This window comes from Drosophila ananassae (genome assembly GCF_017639315.1).
Source record: "Drosophila ananassae strain 14024-0371.13 chromosome Y unlocalized genomic scaffold, ASM1763931v2 tig00000101, whole genome shotgun sequence".
In the NCBI taxonomy this organism is placed as follows: Eukaryota; Metazoa; Arthropoda; class Insecta; order Diptera; family Drosophilidae; genus Drosophila; species Drosophila ananassae.
In genome coordinates, this window is record NW_025319063.1 from 114304 (window position 1) to 137553 (window position 23250).

The following is a 23250-nucleotide window of genomic DNA, read 5'->3' on the forward strand; positions in this document are numbered from 1 at the left end:
TTGTTTGTTTTTGCGCCAGATAATAAAACAAAAAATGTCGTGTATCACAAGGTGCTTAAGTGAAGAGCAACCTATGTACTAAAATACAGAAATAATAATGAATGATTAAGGAGGAGAAACAAAGAATATTGTATACCCACAAGTATTACAGAATTTAATTAATTTGAAAATTATTCTTTTTTGTTTGACTTATTTTTTATGCGTGCAACAACAATATGCCACAGCGAAACGTGGCAGGGTACTGCTAGTAAAGTATAAAATAAGAAATAAACTCCAGCTTGCAAACGTTCTGGTTGATAACCAGAACGTTTACAGAACCACCCCAAATTTAACAAGAAAGGAAAAATAACTTCGGGCGGAGCCGAAGTTGATATACCCTTGCAGTTCAGTCGCAGTCCGCTAGGTGGCGCCACGCATCTTATATTATTACATTTATAGAAGATCGTATATAGTCGGCCGATCCTTATGAAATTTGGCAAATCAGATTATTTTGTCCAAAATAGAATCTGTACCAAGTCCCATCTTTCTAACTTAAAAAACACCAAAGTTATGCCAATTCCGATCTTTGTATGACAGCTATAGGATATAGTTGGCCGATCCTTATGAAATTTTGTACATAAGATATGTTGGTCAAATATAACATGTGTGGAAAGTCCCAAGCCTCTATCTTAAAAAACAACGAAGTTATGGCATTTCCGATCAATCAGTTATATGGCAGCTATAGGATATAGTCGACCGATCCCGGCCGTTCCGACTTATGTACTACCTGCAAGAAAAAGAAGGATGTGTGCAAAGTTTCAACTCGATAGCTCTAAAACTGAGAGACTAGTTTGCGTAGAAACCGACAGACAGACGGACAGACGGACCGACGGACAGACGGACATGCTTATATCGACTCAGGAGGTGATCCTGATCATGAATATATATACTTTATAGGGTCGGAGATGACTCCTTCACTGCGTTGCACACTTTTGACCAAAATTATAATACCCTCTGCAAGGGTATAAAAATAATTAATCTTCTTTCAAAAAATAAATAAAATATAAATAATCTTATTCTTCTAAATGTTAAAATTAATAAAAGTAATAAAATAACAATATTTAATAAAAATAAATTTGTATAATTATTATATTTATTAACACTTTCACTAGCCATTAATATTAACGAACAAATTCATAATCTTAAGGGGGCATGCGCAGTTGGAGGGCCAAAAAATAGGCATTTTTTCGGAATTTTTTTCTCGTAAACTATGGAATTTTTTTGAAATATCGTTTTATAATGTGAAAGTACATTATTTTAACTTAAATTTGAAAAAAAAAAAAATTAAAAAATATTTAGGGGTTTCAAAGTTATGCACCGTCGAAGTGAGGTCCGTCCGAAAAAGACGAGTTGCGGTGACCAACACTGTGAAAATCTGGATCGTTTGAAATCAAAAAATGAAACGGATTTACATTTATCAAAAGTTTATCTAGTACTTAATCGAAGGATATTAAAAAAAAAAATTTGAAAAAATGGCGACCTATCAAAGTTGAAAAATCGTTTTTCGTTAAAAAAAAGCGGTAGTTTTTCAGCTGTAAAAAAAAAAGTTTTGCATAAAAAAATTATTCCTTCGACTAAGTACTAGATTATTATGTAATAAAAGAGCATGCTAAATTTCAAGACAATCGGGTCACTAGTTTTCGAGTAAGAGTGGTCACCGACTTCAAAAACGTAGTTTTGAGAAAAACGTGTTTAAAGTTTCAACTCACCATTACGCTTACCGGACGCCCCTCCCTTTCAACATGTGTAACTCACTGAATTTTCACAGGATCATTTCAAAATTTTGTGGACACATTTCTAAATGTATATACTTTAAGAAAATGCAAAAAAAAAAAATTCGATTTTTTGAAAATTACAAGTGCGCATGCCCCCTTAATAAAACTAAACCATATGACAGTATATCACAGCCTAAAAAATAAGAAATTTCTGATCAATAATTTATAAAATTATTTATTAATAAAAAAATAAAACTAATAAAAAATAATATAACTTGTACCATTTAATATATATTATTAATAAAACACACAGGTAACAAAAATACTCAAAATAAAATAATTATTTTTCTCGATTTTAAAAGAGTTAATATAATATATAAGTTAATGTGACAAAATTATTTAAAATATTATATTAGAATTGAATTATAAAGAATTCGGCAAAAATAATGTTCGCCTATGAAATAATGTTAACAAAAACATGTCTTTTTGAATTAAATATAAAGTCTGACCTGCCCACTAAAAATTATTAAATTGCCGCAGTATTCTGACTGCGCAAAGGTAGCATAATCATTAGTCTTTTAATTGAAGGCTGGAATGAATGGTTGGACGAAATATTAACTGTTTCATTTAAATTTTTTATAGAATTTTATTTTTTAGTCAAAAAGCTAAAATAAATTTAAAAGACGAGAAGACCCTATAAATCTTTATATTTTATTTATTTTAATAATAAAATATTTTATTGGGGTGATATTAAAATTTAAAAAACTTTTAATTTATTAAAACATTAATTTATGAATTGTTGATCCATTAATAATGATTAAAAAATTACGTTACTTAAGGGATAACAGCGTAATTTTTTTGGAGAGTTCATATCGATAAAAAAGATTGCGACCTCGATGTTGGATTAAAATTTAATTTTGGGTGTAACCGTTAAAATTTGATGTCTTTTCGACTTTTAAATTCTTACATAATCTGAGTTCAAACCGGTGTAAGCCAGGTTGGTTTCTATCTGCCCACTGAAAATTATTAAATTGCCGCAGTATTCTGACTGCGCAAAGGTAGCATAATCATTAGTCTTTTAATTGAAGGCTGGAATGAATGGTTGGACGAAATATTAACTGTTTCATTTAAATTTTTTATAGAATTTTATTTTTTAGTCAAAAAGCTAAAATAAATTTAAAAGACGAAAAGACCCTATAAATCTTTATATTTTATTTATTTTAATAATAAAATATTTTATTGGGGTGATATTAAAATTTAAAAAACTTTTAATTTATTAAAACATTAATTTATGAATTGTTGATCCATTAATAATGATTAAAAAATTACGTTACTTAAGGGATAACAGCGTAATTTTTTTGGAGAGTTCATATCGATAAAAAAGATTGCGACCTCGATGTTGGATTAAGATTTAATTTTGGGTGTAGCCGTTCAAATTTGAAGTCTTTTCGACTTTTAAATTCTTACATAATCTGAGTTCAAACCGGTGTAAGCCAGGTTGGTTTCTATCTTTAAAAAATTATAATATTTTAGTATGAAAGGACCAAATATTAGAATAATTATATTTTTTATTATGAATATTATTATTATAAACTGTTTTGGCAGATTAGTGCAATAAATTGAGAGTTTATTTATGTAATTTTTAATTACAGATAGTACTTGTTTTATATAGAATTTGTTTTATCATTAATTGGAAGTTTATTATTAATTATTTGTGTGTTAGTAAGGGTAGCTTTTTTAACTTTATTAGAACGAAAAGTTTTAGGGTATATTCAAATTCGTAAGGGTCCTAATAAGGTGGGTTTAATAGGAATTCCTCAACCTTTTTGTGATGCAATTAAGTTATTTACTAAGGAACAAACTTATCCATTATTATCAAATTATTTAAGATATTATATTTCACCAATTTTTTATTTATTTGTTTGGATATGAATGCCTTTTTTTGTTAAATTGTATTCATTTAATTTAGGTGGATTATTTTTTGTATGTTACACAAGTTTAGAGGTGTATACTGTCATAGTAGCAGGTTGATCATCAAATTCTAATTATGCTTTATTCTAGCAATAGCTCAAACAATTTCTTATGAAGTTAGTTTAGCATTAATTTTATTATCTTTTATTTTTTTAATTGGAATATATAATATAGTTTATTTTTATTATTATCAGATTATTTCTACGGGATATACGTTTGAAAGAACTAATAAAAGCTAGTTGTCATTTCGTCATAGTCGGTATATATTTATAAGAAAGATTGTGATAGTATAAATAGTCCAAATTATTTCAATGCCTAATTAATTAGTAGAAAACTAAATTTAGCCAAAAAGGACTATATTAATACCGAGAGGATTTTTAGCCTGCTTATTTGAAAAAATGAGATTAAAAAATCATATTCATTTGAAGAAAATATTTTAAATTATTATTAACTAACAGAAGAAAAACAAGAAAGGAAAGCTAACTTCGGGCGGAGCCGAAGTTTATATACCCTTGCAGTTGAGTCGCAGTCTAGAGACTAGTTTGCGTAGAAACCGACAGACAGACAGACAGACGGACATGCTCATATCGACTCAGGAGGTGATCTTGATCAAGAATATATATACTTTATAGGGTCGGAGATGTCTCCTTCAATGCGTTGCACACTTTTGACCAAAATTATAATACCCTCTGCAAGGGTATAATAAACAACTGTTAAAATTTGTCCAATTAAAACATAAGGTTCTTCAACTGGTCGAGCTCCAATTCATGTCAATAAAATTACTGTTACTACTATAATTCAAAATAAAATTTGGTTAATTGGGTAAAATTGAATTCCTCGGAATTTTCTTAAGTTAGAAAAAGGCAAAATTATTAAAATTTTAATAGATAAAACTAAAGCAATTACTCCTCCTAATTTATTAGGAATAGATCGTAAGGTAGCATATGCGAATAAAAAAAATCATTCTGGTTGAATATGAGCTGGAGTTACTAATGGGTTAGCTGGAATGAAATTATCGGGATCTCCTAATAAATAAGGATTAATTAATACTAAAGCAATTAAAGCAAAACTTCCTCTCTTTATCTTAAAGCGGACGGACGTGTTTTTTTTGTGCGCACTACGTTTTTGTAAAATTTGCAATAAGCTTTTTATAAACAATCGGTGTTTATTTCTTTACAGATATAAAAACAAATTGCATTTTTTTAGATCCGTATCGCTTCGCGTGTGCAGTGATATATTTGGAGGTAAAATAACACTGTGCGACAAAAAAAAAAAACCAAATACACTTGGGAAACGAGATAGGTACGTTGTTAATCTGGTCGAAGAGAACTCAAAAATATTTTTTTTATATTTTTGGAACCCTCCAATTTTTATTTATTTAAAAAAAACCGTTTTTCCTGAACGCGTTTTTTTTAAGCGATTTAAAAAAAACTTCACCAATTTTCATAATTTTTTGATGAAATTTGTCTCGTTTTATTCATAATGAATGAGACAACATTGATATGTATCAAAAATGGCCGAATTTTTTTAAGTTGTACCGAAAAACTGGCATCAAAATCCGAAAAACACGAATAAAAGTCGAAAACTTCAGTTTCAGGTGTAAAAATTTTGTCCTTTTTGTTCAACAAAATCAAAGATATATTTTTTTTTTCAAAAGCTACAACATTTAACTATTGAAAAACAGCGAAAATTTTGAAATCGCATGAAAAAAACGCGTTCAGGAATTTTTAAGCGCAAAAAAGTCCCGAAAAACGTTTTTTTTTTAAATAAATAAAAATTGGAGGGTTCCAAAAATATAAAAAAAATATTTTTGAGTTCTCTTCGACCAGATTAACAACCTACACTATCTCGTTTCACAAGTGTTTTTTCACTGTCGCACCGTGTAATTATTTATTTAATTTACTTTCCAAACATAGCCCTGCTCTGCTTCTTCATCTCCTACGGTGTTGTTGCTATTCTTTTGCTTCTACTCTCGCTCAATAGAGACTCTTATCTCTATTTCTTTAAATCTTACTAACTTGCACTAACTGCTCTCTTTATTCTCCCCTTCTCGTTTTCTTGGTACAGTGGTTCAAGTTTCCTCATTAATAAAATCAAATAATATTTTTAAATTAATTATTAATTTTTTTAATAATTTGTAATAAATTAATTATTTAATTTTTAATAAATTAATTATTTAGTTTTAAATAATTTTTAATAAATTAATTATTTAAATTTTTAATAATTATGGATTTTAAATTGGTCTGTGCATTAAAGTCTTGCAATAAGACAATCTCGTCTTCCCAGCCTACCATCCATTGCTGGCTCTGTGAAAACGTTGTACACGCTAAGTGTGCCGGGTTCACGGCCTCAGTTTCGGATGCAATCTCGCGTAGGTCTGGTCTCCACTTTTGCTGTGATGGTTGTCGTGCTGTTCAGGACGAAATGAGGTCGTTCATGAGGCAAACTAAAAGCGGTTTCAAGGAGTTGATTGGTGGTTTTCGAAAAATCAATGATAACTCTGTGCGCTTGATACACAGTTTAGTAGCCTTCAACTACTAAATGAGTCTCCAAAGCGTAAGAAATCCGCTTTTAGTGATGTGCTCGGGTCGAATAATCTTCAGCCTGCTCAGCCGACAACTATGCAGCCGCTTATATCTCTGGCCACCCCAAGGGCCGGACCTGAGACAAATTCGGCTTCCGAATGTCTCGGAATCAATGAGCAATTGTCCGATATGTCCTCTCAACCCAATAATTCAAACTCCTGTAACAGTCACCAAACAGGGTAATAAACGGTCCGGACCCCCGGTACGCACTAATGCCACAGTATTAGCTACGGCGGCACCAAAACCCTTGCAGGTGATCCCACCATCGAAACACATTTTTGTTTCCCTGCTTGCCCCTGATACTTCGGAGATTGATATCTTGGCTTACATCAAAGCCAAAGCAAAAGCCGACATAAAGGTGGTGGATATTACAAAATTCAAATATTCTTACACCAGGCACACGCCATCTTTCAAAATACGTGTGCCCTAGCAGATGTTCAAGACGATCTGTTCCGCCAGCTTTTGGCCAGAGAACATTTTCGTCCAAGAACATCAGCCAAGTACGGTGAAAAAAAAGATAACCAAACCTGTGGGTGTAAAACTCCCACATGTTAAGGCCACTGATCAACCTTCCACCTCATCTTCCTCAATCTCAAAAAACTAATGTCTTCATTAACACTTACCTATCAGAATACAAGAGGGTTACGAAGTAAACTTCCCAAACTGTATTCTGATAGTTCTTTTTTTGCATCCCACATTATAGTATTTACAGAAACTTGGTTAAAGCCGGAGATCTTAAGCTCCGAAGTTTTTCCTAGCTTTGCGAAGGGGAGGAGGAGTGCTAATTTCTGTAGACTCCAAATTCGCTTCTGAAGAGGTAAAATCACAAGAGTTTGGTGACATTGAATTTTTTTGCATCAAAATCACTTTGTCCGATCAATCTTTGTATGTTACCTGTTCGTACATACCACCTTCGTCCGAACCGCCAACATACTGGCAACATTTGTCCGCTATTCGTTTGGTTTTCGATCGTCTGTCTGATGGTGACCAGCTGATAGCTCTGGGTGACTTTAATATCCCAGATCTTATGTGGTCAAATGTTGATAATTCACCGTCTTTTCAGCTTAACTCCCACCATGACTTCCCTGAGGGCATGTTCGACATGTCACTCGGGCAAATTAACCACGTTAGAAATTCTTTAGGTCGGCTGTTGGACTTATGTTTCGTTTCTGATCCTGATGGAATTACTCTTTCCAGAACTTTGCCCCCCTGAGGATCCATATCATCCCACTCTTGAGGTTTCAATCGAAAATAATTACTTTTTTGACATTAAGTCTACAGTTAAATCTCAGAAATTCGTTTCTTTCGTAAGGCTGACTTTACGAAATAAAATAAGTTAATTTTGGAATTTGATTTGTCTGATTTACTGGCATGCGAGGATATAAACATCGCATTACAAAAATTTTATTACACTTTAAACATATTTTTCGACGCTTGCGTGCCGTGGAAATATCCGTCCGCTTCAACAAATCCGCCTTGGTATACAAGGCACCTTATAAATTTAAAGAATAGGATGAGTAGACTTTTAAACAAACATAGATTATCTGGCTGTACAGTTAGTTATTCAAGATACTTAGTAGCTCGGTCCAATTTCACCGTGCATAACGCAGAATGTTATAGGAGTTATATTCGCCGCTGCAGGATTCAGTTTACTCAGGATCCGAAGCAGTTTTATAACTTTGTAAACACTAAGCGAAAACATGTGCAACACTCTTCCTCGTAATATCTTTCTCCTAATCCTCGCTTATCTATCTCGGATCTATTCCCGCGATTCGAGCCGTACGTTACGCGGCAGCGTTCCTCGGTCGGTTGGACGGGAGGTGGGCTGTACGTATGCAGTGGGAACCGCGTAAAGCAAAAATTATTACAATAAAACCAACAATATCCTTAAAAGTGAAATAAGGATGGAATGGAATTTTATCAATATTTGAATTTAATCCAATAGGGTTATTAGATCCTGTTTGATGTAAAAATAATAAGTGAATTATTGTTATAGCTAAAACAATAAAAGGTAAAATAAAGTGAAATGTAAAAAATCGAGTAAGAGTTGCATTATCAACTGCAAATCCTCCTCATAATCATTGTACTAAATCTATTCCTAAATAAGGAATGGCAGATAATAGATTTGTAATTACTGTTGCTCCTCAAAATGATATTTGTCCTCAAGGAAGAACATATCCTATAAAAGCAGTTCCTATAACTAAAAATAGTTGATCCTTATGAAATTTTGGCAGATCGGATAAGTTGGCCCAAATTAGAATCCATAGAAAGTCCCATCCTTCTAACTTAAAAAATAACGAAGTTATTGCATTTCCGATCGATCAGTTATATGGCAGCTATAGGATATAGTCGACCGATCCCGGCCGTTCCAACTTTAAAAGAATGCAACAGAAAGAAGGGTGTGTGCCAAGTTTCAACTTGATAGCTTTAAAACTGAGAGACTAGTTTGCGTAGAAACAGACAGACAGACGTACAGACGGACATGCTCATATCGACTCAGGAGGTGATCCTGATCAAGAATATACACACCTGGTCAAAATAATAAGTACACAGATATAGTGTTTATTTGTTTCGATATAACTCGATTTTTATGCAATGCACACCCGCCATTTTTTATACCCTTGCAGAGGGTATTATAATTTTGGTCAAAAGTGTGCAACGCAGTGAAGGAGACATCTCCGACCCTTTAAAGTATATATATTCTTGATCAGGATCACCTCCTGAGTTGATATGAGCATGTCCGTCTGTCCGTCTGTCCGTCTGTCTGTCTGTCGGTTTCTACGCAAACTAGTCTCTCAGTTTTGGAGCTATCGAGTTGAAACTTTGCACACACCCTTCTTTCCTTTGCAGGTAGTATATAAGTCGGAACGGCCGGGATCGGCCGACTATATCCTGTAACTGATGTAACTGATTGATCGGAAATGCCATAACTTTGGTGTTTTTTAAGTTAGAGGGTTTGGGACCCTTTAAAGTATATATATTCTTGATCAGGATCACCTCCTGAGTTGATATGAGCATGTCCGTCTGTCCGTCTGTCCGTCTGTCTGTCTGTCGGTTTCTACGCAAACTAGTCTCTCAGTTTTGGAGCTATCGAGTTGAAACTTTGCACACACCCTTCTTTCCTTTGCAGGTAGTATATAAGTCGGAACGGCCGGGATCGGCCGACTATATCCTGTAACTGATGTAACTGATTGATCGGAAATGCCATAACTTTGGTGTTTTTTAAGTTAGAGGGTTGGGACTTTCCACACATGTTATATTTGATCAAAATATCTTGTGTACAAAATTTCATAAGGATCGGCCGACTATATCCTATAGCTGTCATAGAACGATCGAAATTGGCATAACTTTGGTGTTTTTTAAGTTAGAAAGATGGGATTTGGTACAGATTCTATTTTGGGAAAAATAATTCAATATGCCAAATTTCATAAGAATCGGCCGACTATATACGATCCGCTACATATCTAATAATATAAGATGCGTGGCGCCACCTAGTGACTGCGACTGAACTGCAAGGGTATATCAACTTCGGCTCCGCCCGAAGTTAGCTTTGCTTTCTTGTTTTATATTGATAAGGTACACTGTTACACAATTTCTAAAACAAGAATGAAATATGGGAACCTCGTGGATTCAATACTAAGCTTAATTTTCTGCTGGGTAGAATTAATTACAATTATAATACCCTCTGCAAGGGTATAATGAGAAACAAGAAAGGAAAGCTAACTTCGGGCGGAGCCGAAGTTTATATACCCTTGCAGTTGAGTCGCAGTCTAGAGACTAGTTTGCGTAGAAACCGACAGACAGACAGACAGGCGGACAGACGGACATGCTCATATCGACTCAGGAGGTGATCTGGATCAAGAATATATATACTTTATAGGGTCGGAGATGTCTCCTTCACTGCGTTGCACATTTTTGACCAAAATAATAATACCCTCTGCAAGGGTATAAAACTCGAAATTAAATAAAAACAAGAAAGGAAAGCTAACTTTGGGCGGAGCCGAAGTTTATATACCCTTGCATTTGAGTCGCAGTCCGCTAGGTGGCGCCACGCATCTTATATTAGTAGATATATAGCGGATCGCATATAGTCGGCCGATCCTTATGAAATTTGGCAAATCAGATTATTTTGTCCATAATAGAATCTGTACCAATCTTTCTAACTTAAAAAACAACAAAGTTATGCCAATCCTTATGAAATTTTGTACACTAGATATTTTGGTCAAGTATAACATGTGGAAAGTCTCAACCCCTCTAACTTAAAAAACACCAAAGTTAGTGTTTTTTTATAGCATTATATAGTTTTAGTTATAGCATTTCTGATCAATCAGTTATATGGCAGCTATAGGATATAGTCGACCGATCTCGGCCGTTCTGACTTATGTAGTACCTGCAAGGGTATAATAAAATAAAATATAAAATAAGAAAAACAAAAATTGAACAAAAAATTGTTTAAACCAGCAAAAAGTCCAATTTATTACTTCAAACATACAAGAGTAAAAATTATAGGTCAAAACTCAAACAAACTCGAAAAAAATTAAATAAAATTAAATTAAAAAAAAAAACACAATCGGATTAAAAAAAACTTTAACCAACCAAAATCTGTACTTCAAACAAACAAAGGAAACTAAAATGATCCCCGCAGGAATCAAAACATACGGTAGAAGACCCCTCACAAAAAGAAGGAAAGGAAAAAAGCAACATCACGTCAGAAGGACACCAAAACATCACAAACGTAAGATATATTATTGTTTAGTTTTATAAAAAAACCACTTCAATGTAAACCCTATTTTACCCACCGCCACTATATGTTACCGGCACCGGCACTTTTCCTCTCTCAAAATATACCACAATTTATTTAATATAATATACCAATCTAAATTTAAGTTCGAAAAAAAAACTCTTTTTTATATAATTTGCTGTACGCTAAGTAGTGATTCATAAATTCTGGAAGAATTAATGAACGCTTTAAGAAATTTCAAAATGACAGACTCAAACGGTCCATCGACTGGCCCTAGCGCTAATTTAAGCCGACAAACACCTGAACAAAAGTTAACATTAGACCTAATCATCAAATCGATAAATAAATACGAATTTACTATTCCGGACGGACGTTCGTTGTGAAATAGGCACAATTAACGATAAACCGATCTACTCAAGACAGTACCCATATTCACAAGCAGTAAACGAATTTGTTAATCAAGAAATACACTGCATGATTGATGATGAAATCTTTAGATCCAGCAAAAGTCCTTATAATTCACCCGTAATTGTAGTATCAAAAATAGGTACTAAGGAAGATGGCACCCCTAACCATAGACTATGCATCGATTTCAGAAAACTAAATCTTGGCACAATTCCAGCTAGATACCCCATGCAAGATCCGACAGTTATTTTATCAAATCTAGGAAAAGCTAAATACTTTAGTACAATAGACTTAGAACCAGGTTTCCACCAAATTTTGATGAAAGAATCAGACGTAAAAAAAACTTTATTTTTAATTAACAATGGAAAGTACGAATTCATAAGAATGCCTTTCGTTTTAACAAACTGTTTAGAGGAGCCCCTTAAATAATGGTGTTACTCCAATGAGTTCCGTTTAAAAACTGTTTTTATTTCTTACAATTCTCTTACAAGAAACATACATGAAAATCTTAAATCTATTTAAAACTACTTATCAACGAACTGCTCGCTGACATTCTACGTGACCCATCTTAAGTGCTTCAAGTGCACTACATACATATTTGTTTAGACTGCAGGAGATCATTTTCAAACCATGCTGTTGATTACTTATTCCCATGGTCCGATCTCTTACATTCTATGTTTGGAATTCTTATCGTGTTCAATGCTTGAACATTCTGCAAAGGGCCACAAAAAAGGTGTACATTTTATATATTTTAGATTCATTACATTGTCCTTTAATAACACTTGATATCGGACTATATATGTATATGTGTATTTCTGCTTTTGTATTAAATTTATAAATTTCTTTTTTCAATATTAGAAAATATTATTATTATAATTGTTTGATAAAAATTGTAACGAACTGTTTAGCTATGTTTTGCTCGCAACAAACGCCGCGGCTAGCTCACAGAGTTTGAGGGTACGTTCCACCGAATTTATAGTTCGACGTGATTGCCCGAGCCCAGAAATAACACGTTAAAGCTTCTTTATAAATAAATCCCCTTTATTGTAAATAGTTTACAAAGCAATAAAAGGAATCTCACCGGCTGTCTGGCTCAGCCGACCGACCGCTCGTCCTCCCGTCGATCCCCGATCCCCGCTCCGGGTTGGTGCCAATACGCACGCCCTCCCAAAGCTTGCGCCCGGCAGGTCGTGCGGTCTTGGTGCCTGGCGCCGAAACGGCTCTCGGTTCCCTTCGTTCGGACTCACGGACTCTGGTTGCGGGGCCTGTGTTGTTGATGTCTTCTGCTGCCGCTACCTGTCCGTCGCTGCTGCTCCCTCGTCGTCGCTGCGCTACGGTTGCCGCTGCTCCCTCGTCGTCGCTGCTATGCTGCTGCCGCTGCTCCCTCGTCGCCGCTGCTATGCTGCTGCCGCTGCTCCCTCGTCGTCTCTGCTCTACTGCTGCTGTTCCTCCGTTTGGGGATGCCGTGGACCTCGGAACCCTTGGCTTGCCTGGATTCGCCCTTTCGCCGTGGCCGGCACCTAATCCGTGTTAACAGACCGAGTGGCTCACCTCCCAGGCATACGCCGGGCAGGATACGCTCCTCGCTGCTTAGCGGCCGGATCAGGGCACGAAGGGCCTTCCTACCCTACAGGACACGCCCCCGGTCGCGTTCGCCACTCGCCTCCAAACACCTGCGTGCATACGCCCCGCAGGATCTATGGTAGGCCAGAGGTTTGGGCGTCGCGTCTCCTTTGACTCCAGGTGGTTTGCTGTGCATACGCTCCAGCGCCTGGATCAGGATTCTTTTGACTTCCCGGGGTGTCCCTGCCTGGTTTCACAAATGGGCTTGAGTTCCCGGGCTGGCTATCCCTCGCGTTACAGGATCACACCTGGATCGAACGGTCAGGAGCAGACAAGGCGTACGCCAGGCTGATCCGTTGTTGCCGCCACTACACCAGGATACCTGTTGTGTCCGGGAATAACTCCACCCGACTCTTTTACCCTGGGCCTCAGCTTTGCCGCGGATCCCTGATCCTTTTTCCCTGACTCCTTGCTCGATTTGATGCGCGTACCGCCGCCGGACTTACCCACAGGGGGTCCTTAAGCTATTTTCGAATGTCCTTGCTCACTCGCTTTAATCGCCCGCACTAAGGACTGTCGGACTTACCCACGGGGGGTCCTTCAGCCTGTACTCCTAACTCTTCAAGGAAGCTTTCCAACTTGAATTCCAGACTTACCCACGGGGGGTCTTTCATTCACTCTCCCAGCTTCCCTAGAAGACTCGGCTTCGATTCGCTCCAAGGGCCCTCCTTATATAGTGCCAGAGGCGCCCGTTAATCCTTGCGAATCTACTTCCTGCCGTTAATCCTCCGCTCCTTCACTTTCTCCGTTAGCTTTCTCCAATCCCGCCGTCTTTCTATCGGCGGGCTTTCTTTGTTGACCCTCCCCCGATGGCCCCGCTCGGGCCACCGATCCGCAATATTTTTGTGCCGGTCATCGGACTTCGTCCCGATGCCCCGCGATCCCCCCCTGGACATTCCAAATGCATTTCTGTGTTTTTGTGCATTTTGTAAACACAGCTGCGCAATCGCCGGCCGCTTCGTTCCCCGCCGTCCCCGCTGTTTCCTACGACCTTCGAGCGCGGCCGCGGAGGCCCGGCCGGGACCGTTACTTTCCACGGTGATTCCTCCTCCTCCTACTTTCGTGCGCGACGCCGTGCGAATTCCTCTTGCCCCCGCTGCTGCCCCCGCATGCCGTCTGTGCTCGACGCATTTCTCCCTTTCCGTTTTTCTAAACACAGCAGCGCTGGCCCATCCGACGCTGCAGTGCTGACTTGCATGTCCACCCCCCCCCCCCCGCTGTTGCCCCTCTTGCCACCTGTCTTGGTGTGTGGGAGATCCAATCTCCTCACACTTCCCCCCTTCTTCGGGAACGACAGAAGCTTCGTGGTTTCAGCTTCATGTTTGTTGTTGTTTCGCAAAATTTCTGTTTTTTTTTTTTTGATTTGTTTTTTTTTTGCGTGTGGATATTTGTGTGTGGATACTTTTTTGTGTGGATACCCTTATCCACCTCCCCCCTTCTTCGGATGACGTCAGAGTCATTCTATGTTGTTGTATATATATATGGTTTTTGTATATTTTTTATAATAATTCTTTTCTTTTTTTCCTTGTATTTTTCTTTTCATATTTTTTTCTTCTTCTTTATAATATTTTTTCTTATTTTAAATATTTTAAATATATTTTTTTGTTTATTTTTTTTTTTTTAATTTTTTTTTTTTTTTATTTTTTTCAAATATTTTTTTTTCCTTATTTTATATTTTAAATATATTTTTTGTTTGTTTTTTTTTTTTGTATGTTTTCTTTTCATTTTTTTTCTCAAATAATTTGTTCTTATTTTATATTTTTAACATATCTATTTTTTTTTGTTTTTTTTTTTTTTGTGCTTCTGTAGTTTATGCCTTCGCCGACTCCTGCGCCTGGGCTTTCAGCTCACTCAGGTGGGCTCTCTTTTCCTTCCTTGTGCCAGCGTGCCGTAGCACAGCAATCACTGGCGACACAAAGTTCACCACCGTGTACGGCCCGTCGTATTTCGCCGCTAACTTTGCCGCGAATCCTTCGGCCGCTTTAGATAGATGGTGTTCTTTCGCCCACACTATGTCGCCGATCTTCGGGCTCCACTCCCGCCTCCTCAGATTGTAGTGCCGAGCTTGCTCCTGCGCCGCGCGCTCCATGTTTCTCCGCACCAGCTCGAACACTTCTTTTAATTTTTCCGCATTTTCTGAGGGAGTGGCTTGGGCTTCTCCTGTCCCCACTGCCCCTTGGTCGAAAATTGCTTTCGGCATTCTTGGCTCTCTGCCTTGGGTGATGAAGCACGGAGAGTACCCCGTGGAGTCCGACACGCTCGAGTTCACCGCCAGCATCAATTCTGGCCAGTGCTCGTCCCACGTCCTTTGGTCTTTTCCTGCAAACTGTGCGATCATCGTCTTCACCGTCCTGTTTGTCCTTTCCGTCGGGTTTTCCTGCGGAGTGTATGGTGCGGTGAACTGATGACGAACTCCGAGCTCCTCGAGGAATTTCTTGAAGCTCCGGCTGGTGAATTGAACACCATTGTCCGTTACCATTACCTTTGGCACCCCGTACCTAGCAATGATCCTTTCACGAATTGCCTTCTGCAGCGTCTCTGTTGTGGCTTTTCGCATTGGGACCATTTCTGTCCATTTTGAGAACCTATCGATCATCACTAGTAGCATGGTGTTCCCGTGCTTGGACCTCGGCAACGGTCCCACGAAGTCTGCACACACCGTCGCCCATGGCTCCTCTGGGACCTGTGTTAACATCTTCCCCGCGGCCTGCATCTGGCTCGGTTTATAGCGCAGGCATGTCTCGCATTTCCTGACGTATTTCCTCACGTCCCTCTGGACCCCTGGCCAGAAGTACCTTGCTGCTACCTTCGCAATTGTTTTCCTTCCGCCTAAATGTCCTGCTGTTGGTGCGTCGTGGTTTTCCTTCAGCACCTGTTGCCTCATGTACATTGGCACACATAATTTCCACGATGCCACTTCCTCGCTTCCGGCTCTGTGTGGAACATGTCGGTAAATCAGGCCTGCCTCCTCGACGTATTCCGGGTACTTCTGTGGGTTTTCCTTTAGTTTCTTCTTCAGCGAGCTTATCCAAACGCATTCCGCGTCTTCGGTTGCTGTGGCACTCCTCAGCTTCTCCACGATCGGCTGGCGGGAAAGTGCATCCGCGACTACGTTCAGCTTGCCTTTCCTGTAGCTGATTACGTAATCGTATTGCTGCAGCTCGAAGACCCATCTCGCGATCCTTCCAAGTGGGCTCTCTATGTTGTTTAACCACTTCAGCGCCATGTGATCCGTTATCACGTCGAACTGGTATCCCTCCAGGTATGGCCTCATTTGCCGAATTGCCCAGATTATTGCAAGACATTCTTTCTCTGTTGCCGAGTAGTTCTTCTCCGCGCCTATTAGCGTGCGGCTGGCGTAAGCGACCACTCGCTCGCCCTCATCCGTGTCCTGCGTCAGCACTGCGCCTACGCCGTAATCGCTGGCGTCCGTTTGCAGTACAAACTTCTTTGTGAAGTCTGGGCATGCCAGCACCGGGTCCTCTGCTAACCGCGACTTTAACTTTTCGAACGCTTCTTGCTGTCTCGACGTCCACTCCCACTTTGTTCCCTTTCGCAGGAGATCGTTCAAGGGTTTTGCGACCCCCGCGAAATCGGGAACGAACCGTCGATACCACGACGCCATTCCTATGAACTGCCGTACCCCTTTCACGTTCGTTGGTGGTTCCAATTCCGTGATCGCTGCGACTTTTCCCGGATCCATACCAATTCCGTGACTCGTTATCCGGTGGCCTAGGTACAAAAGCTCTTCCCTGAAGAAATGGCACTTCTCTGTGTTTATCCTTAGGTTCGCCGCCTTCAGTCTTCGGAAAACTTCCCTTAAATTTGCCATGTGCTCCTCCCTCGTGCGCCCGATCACTATTATATCGTCCTGGTACGCGAATGCGTGGGGAGCCATGTCCGGGCCTATGACCTGGTCTAGAGCCCTTTGAAAAGTTGCCGAAGCCGAGTGTAGTCCGAACGGCATCACCTTCCACTGGTACAGACCTTTCCCTGGTACCGTAAAGGCCGTGTATTTCCGGCTCTCTTCCTCAAGTGGGATTTGCCAATAGCCGTCCTTCAGGTCGAGGCTGCTGAAAAATTTTGCCTCCCTCAATTGCTCCAAAATGAAATTTATCCTTGGCATCGGGTACGCATCCTTCACTGACTTTGCGTTTATCTGCCGAAAGTCTACGCACATCCTCCACTGACCCGTCTTTTTCTTCACCATGACAATGGGTGAGCTGTAGGCGCTGTTTGAAGGTTCGATGCATCCCTTCTCCAGCAGTTCTTCCACCTTTTCATTGATTTCCCCCTGTATTTTGGGGTTCTTTGGGTAGTATCTTTGTTTAATTGGGATGTCGTCCTTCATCGTGATTTTATGCTGGGTTATGTTTGAACAACCCTTCTGATTCCTGAACGCCGCCAGCTCTTCTTCGATGAACCGTTTGTCCCGCTCGCGCTCCCATTCCTCCGAGGGTCCCGCTATGGCTATGGACAGCCTATCCTCCAGGCATCCGCTCCATCTCTCTCTTTTCGGGATCGTGACTTGGTGGCCTGCGCAGTTGATTGTTGTGCCGAATTCTGCGAGGAAATCCCATCCAAGCACCGCGCTGTCTCCCATGCCTGGCAACACTATCATATTCAAGTCCTTTTTTTTGTTGCCAAAGCTTACCGTTGTTAGGAGTACCATTTGAGTTTCTATGTGGCTCCCGTTGGCCAACTTCACTAATCTTCTTGTCGCTTTCCGTTCTCCGGCGATTCCCGGGTCCTCTGCTAGCTTCTCTGAAATGAAACTAGCCGTTGCCCCGGTGTCTACCATGGCCCTCACTTCTGCTCCTCCGACCTTGATGACCGCCGCCAATTGCTGATCGTCTCCGGTTAATCCTCCAACTATCTCTGAGAGGCAGCACCTCGCGATCTCCGCCTTCCTCTCTATGGCTGGGATCGCTGCACGTTTCCCGCTCTTTGGCAGCATTCCGTGCTTCTTACCCCCACTGCGCCGCACATCCTGCAGAACAACATTCTGGGGTTCCTGCACCCGCTGGCCCAATGGCCCATGCCTCCGCATCTGTTGCACGCCTGTGCTGGGTTTTCTACGTGTCCAGGCGGCGCTGCCCGCTGTATGTTCGGCTGCCTTTGGATTGGGTTTGCTGCCCATTGTTGGTTCGGCGGTTGTTGCCTTGGGCCTGCCCATTGCTGGCTCGGCTGCTGTTGCTGTGGCATTTGGCGATGCTCCTCCGGCTGCCATCTCTGCCCCCATCCCTGTCCTGGATGGCTCTGTTGCTCCTGTGGTTTGTGGTGCAATTCCTCCTTTGGCCATCTTCTGTCTACCGCTGGGGACTGTCTATTGAAGACCTCCTCCTCCAAAGCCAGCTCTTCGAATTCTTCGGCTAGACCCATGACCTCTTCGAGTGATGCACAAGCGTAGGGTCGCATGAACATTTTCATGCGTGGCATGCAGTTCTCCACGAGCCTATCGATGACCTCCTTTGTCGATTTTCCCAACGGCTTCATTAGCGCCTGAAGGTCCACCATGTACTCTTTGAAAGGCTCTCCTCGCTGTTGCTTCCGCTGCTTTACCTGGTCTGCCAGTTTTTCGAAATATCCTTTTGGCAGGAAAAAGGCCTCGAAGCTCCTTCTGAACTCTTTCCATGTGGGCCACTCCTCGTCGTTCATCAGGAACCATTTTTGTGCTCTGCCCTGGAGTAGCTCGGGCATCGCTCGCGGGATTGTGTTTATCTCCATCCCGTACGTTTTGGCAGACCATGCTACTCGGTCCACGAATTCGAGCGGATCCCCTGTTCCGTCGAAACGGAACGACCACTCTCGGACCTGCCTTGCTACCTTCGCATAATCCACCTGCACCGGGACTGGCTTCCGTACTTGTGGCTCCATGCTCCTCATGGTCTTCATTTCTGGCACTGCCAGACTTTGAATGAGCTTCTCCGATTCGCTCACCGCTCTCTGCCTCGTCGTGGTCCTCTGCGCGAACTTCTCCTCGAATCCCCGCGCGACCACCATTACTTCCTCGTCCTTCGTTTCATCGACCCATCTTGCCACCAGTGCCCTCATGGTCTCCACGGTTCCATCCGCCGCGAGACCGAGCTCTCTGCACACTTCGCACAACTCCTCTTTGCGAAGCGCGTAGATCCAATTTTTCCTCCCCATCCTGAAGCTGTGTTACTCCTAGACTCTAAAGCAATCACGTAGTTTGGGCGCCAGGTGTAACGAACTGTTTAGCTATGTTTTGCTCGCAACAAACGCCGCGGCTAGCTCACAGAGTTTGAGGGTACGTTCCACCGAATTTATAGTTCGACGTGATTGCCCGAGCCCAGAAATAACACGTTAAAGCTTCTTTATAAATAAATCCCCTTTATTGTAAATAGTTTACAAAGCAATAAAAGGAATCTCACCGGCTGTCTGGCTCAGCCGACCGACCGCTCGTCCTCCCGTCGATCCCCGATCCCCGCTCCGGGTTGGTGCCAATACGCACGCCCTCCCAAAGCTTGCGCCCGGCAGGTCGTGCGGTCTTGGTGCCTGGCGCCGAAACGGCTCTCGGTTCCCTTCGTTCGGACTCACGGACTCTGGTTGCGGGGCCTGTGTTGTTGATGTCTTCTGCTGCCGCTACCTGTCCGTCGCTGCTGCTCCCTCGTCGTCGCTGCGCTACGGTTGCCGCTGCTCCCTCGTCGTCGCTGCTATGCTGCTGCCGCTGCTCCCTCGTCGCCGCTGCTATGCTGCTGCCGCTGCTCCCTCGTCGTCTCTGCTCTACTGCTGCTGTTCCTCCGTTTGAGGATGCCGTGGACCTCGGAACCCTTGGCTTGCCTGGATTCGCCCTTTCGCCGTGGCCGGCACCTAATCCGTGTTAACAGACCGAGTGGCTCACCTCCCAGGCATACGCCGGGCAGGATACGCTCCTCGCTGCTTAGCGGCCGGATCAGGGCACGAAGGGCCTTCCTACCCTACAGGACACGCCCCCGGTCGCGTTCGCCACTCGCCTCCAAACACCTGCGTGCATACGCCCCGCAGGATCTATGGTAGGCCAGAGGTTTGGGCGTCGCGTCTCCTTTGACTCCAGGTGGTTTGCTGTGCATACGCTCCAGCGCCTGGATCAGGATTCTTTTGACTTCCCGGGGTGTCCCTGCCTGGTTTCACAAATGGGCTTGAGTTCCCGGGCTGGCTATCCCTCGCGTTACAGGATCACACCTGGATCGAACGGTCAGGAGCAGACAAGGCGTACGCCAGGCTGATCCGTTGTTGCCGCCACTACACCAGGATACCTGTTGTGTCCGGGAATAACTCCACCCGACTCTTTTACCCTGGGCCTCAGCTTTGCCGCGGATCCCTGATCCTTTTTCCCTGACTCCTTGCTCGATTTGATGCGCGTACCGCCGCCGGACTTACCCACAGGGGGTCCTTAAGCTATTTTCGAATGTCCTTGCTCACTCGCTTTAATCGCCCGCACTAAGGACTGTCGGACTTACCCACGGGGGGTCCTTCAGCCTGTACTCCTAACTCTTCAAGGAAGCTTTCCAACTTGAATTCCAGACTTACCCACGGGGGGTCTTTCATTCACTCTCCCAGCTTCCCTAGAAGACTCGGCTTCGATTCGCTCCAAGGGCCCTCCTTATATAGTGCCAGAGGCGCCCGTTAATCCTTGCGAATCTACTTCCTGCCGTTAATCCTCCGCTCCTTCACTTTCTCCGTTAGCTTTCTCCAATCCCGCCGTCTTTCTATCGGCGGGCTTTCTTTGTTGACCCTCCCCCGATGGCCCCGCTCGGGCCACCGATCCGCAATATTTTTGTGCCGGTCATCGGACTTCGTCCCGATGCCCCGCGATCCCCCCCTGGACATTCCAAATGCATTTCTGTGTTTTTGTGCATTTTGTAAACACAGCTGCGCAATCGCCGGCCGCTTCGTTCCCCGCCGTCCCCGCTGTTTCCTACGACCTTCGAGCGCGGCCGCGGAGGCCCGGCCGGGACCGTTACTTTCCACGGTGATTCCTCCTCCTCCTACTTTCGTGCGCGACGCCGTGCGAATTCCTCTTGCCCCCGCTGCTGCCCCCGCATGCCGTCTGTGCTCGACGCATTTCTCCCTTTCCGTTTTTCTAAACACAGCAGCGCTGGCCCATCCGACGCTGCAGTGCTGACTTGCATGTCCACCCCCCCCCCCGCAGTTGCCCCTCTTGCCACCTGTCTTGGTGTGTGGGAGATCCAATCTCCTCACACTTCCCCCCTTCTTCGGGAACGACAGAAGCTTCGTGGTTCCAGCTTCATGTTTGTTGTTGTTTCGCAAAATTTCTGTTTTTTTTTTTTTGATTTTTTTGATTTTTTTTTGCGTGTGGATATTTGTGTGTGGATACTTTTTTGTGTGGATACCCTTATCCACCTCCCCCCTTCTTCGGATGACGTCAGAGTCATTCTATGTTGTTGTATATATATATGGTTTTTGTATATTTTTTATAATAATTCTTTTCTTTTTTTCCTTGTATTTTTCTTTTCATATTTTTTTCTTCTTCTTTATAATATTTTTTCTTATTTTAAATATTTTAAATATATTTTTTTGTTTATTTTATTTTTTTTTTATTTTTTTTTTTTTTATTTTTTTCAAATATTTTTTTTTCCTTATTTTATATTTTAAATATATTTTTTGTTTGTTTTTTTTTTTTGTATGTTTTCTTTTCATTTTTTTTCTCAAATAATTTGTTCTTATTTTATATTTTTAACATATCTATTTTTTTTTGTTTTTTTTTTTTTTGTGCTTCTGTAGTTTATGCCTTCGCCGACTCCTGCGCCTGGGCTTTCAGCTCACTCAGGTGGGCTCTCTTTTCCTTCCTTGTGCCAGCGTGCCGTAGCACAGCAATCACTGGCGACACAAAGTTTGCCGCGAATCCTTCGGCCGCTTTAGATAGATGGTGTTCTTTCGCCCACACTATGTCGCCGATCTTCGGGCTCCACTCCCGCCTCCTCAGATTGTAGTGCCGAGCTTGCTCCTGCGCCGCGCGCTCCATGTTTCTCCGCACCAGCTCGAACACTTCTTTTAATTTTTCCGCATTTTCTGAGGGAGTGGCTTGGGCTTCTCCTGTCCCCACTGCCCCTTGGTCGAAAATTGCTTTCGGCATTCTTGGCTCTCTGCCTTGGGTGATGAAGCACGGAGAGTACCCCGTGGAGTCCGACACGCTCGAGTTCACCGCCAGCATCAATTCTGGCCAGTGCTCGTCCCACGTCCTTTGGTCTTTTCCTGCAAACTGTGCGATCATCGTCTTCACCGTCCTGTTTGTCCTTTCCGTCGGGTTTTCCTGCGGAGTGTATGGTGCGGTGAACTGATGACGAACTCCGAGCTCCTCGAAGAATTTCTTGAAGCTCCGGCTGGTGAATTGAACACCATTGTCCGTTACCATTACCTTTGGCACCCCGTACCTAGCAATGATCCTTTCACGAATTGCCTTCTGCAGCGTCTCTGTTGTGGCTTTTCGCATTGGGACCATTTCTGTCCATTTTGAGAACCTATCGATCATCACTAGTAGCATGGTGTTCCCGTGCTTGGACCTCGGCAACGGTCCCACGAAGTCTGCACACACCGTCGCCCATGGCTCCTCTGGGACCTGTGTTAACATCTTCCCCGCGGCCTGCATCTGGCTCGGTTTATAGCGCAGGCATGTCTCGCATTTCCTGACGTATTTCCTCACGTCCCTCTGCATCCCTGGCCAGAAGTACCTTGCTGCTACCTTCGCAATTGTTTTCCTTCCGCCTAAATGTCCTGCTGTTGGTGCGTCGTGGTTCTCCTTCAGCACCTGTTGCCTCATGTACATTGGCACACATAATTTCCACGATGCCACTTCCTCGCTTCCGGCTCTGTGTGGAACATGTCGGTAAATCAGGCCTGCCTCCTCGACGTATTCCGGGTACTTCTGTGGGTTTTCTTTTAGTTTCTTCTTCAGCGAAACAACCCAAACGCATTCCGCGTCTTCCGTTGCTATGGCACTCCTCAGCTTCTCCACGATCGGCTGGCGGGAAAGTGCATCCGCGACTACGTTCAGCTTGCCTTTCCTGTAGCTGATTACGTAATCGTATTGCTGCAGCTCGAAAACCCATCTCGCGATCCTTCCAAGTGGGCTCTCTATGTTGTTTAACCACTTCAGCGCCATGTGATCCGTTATCACGTCGAACTGGTATCCCTCCAGGTATGGCCT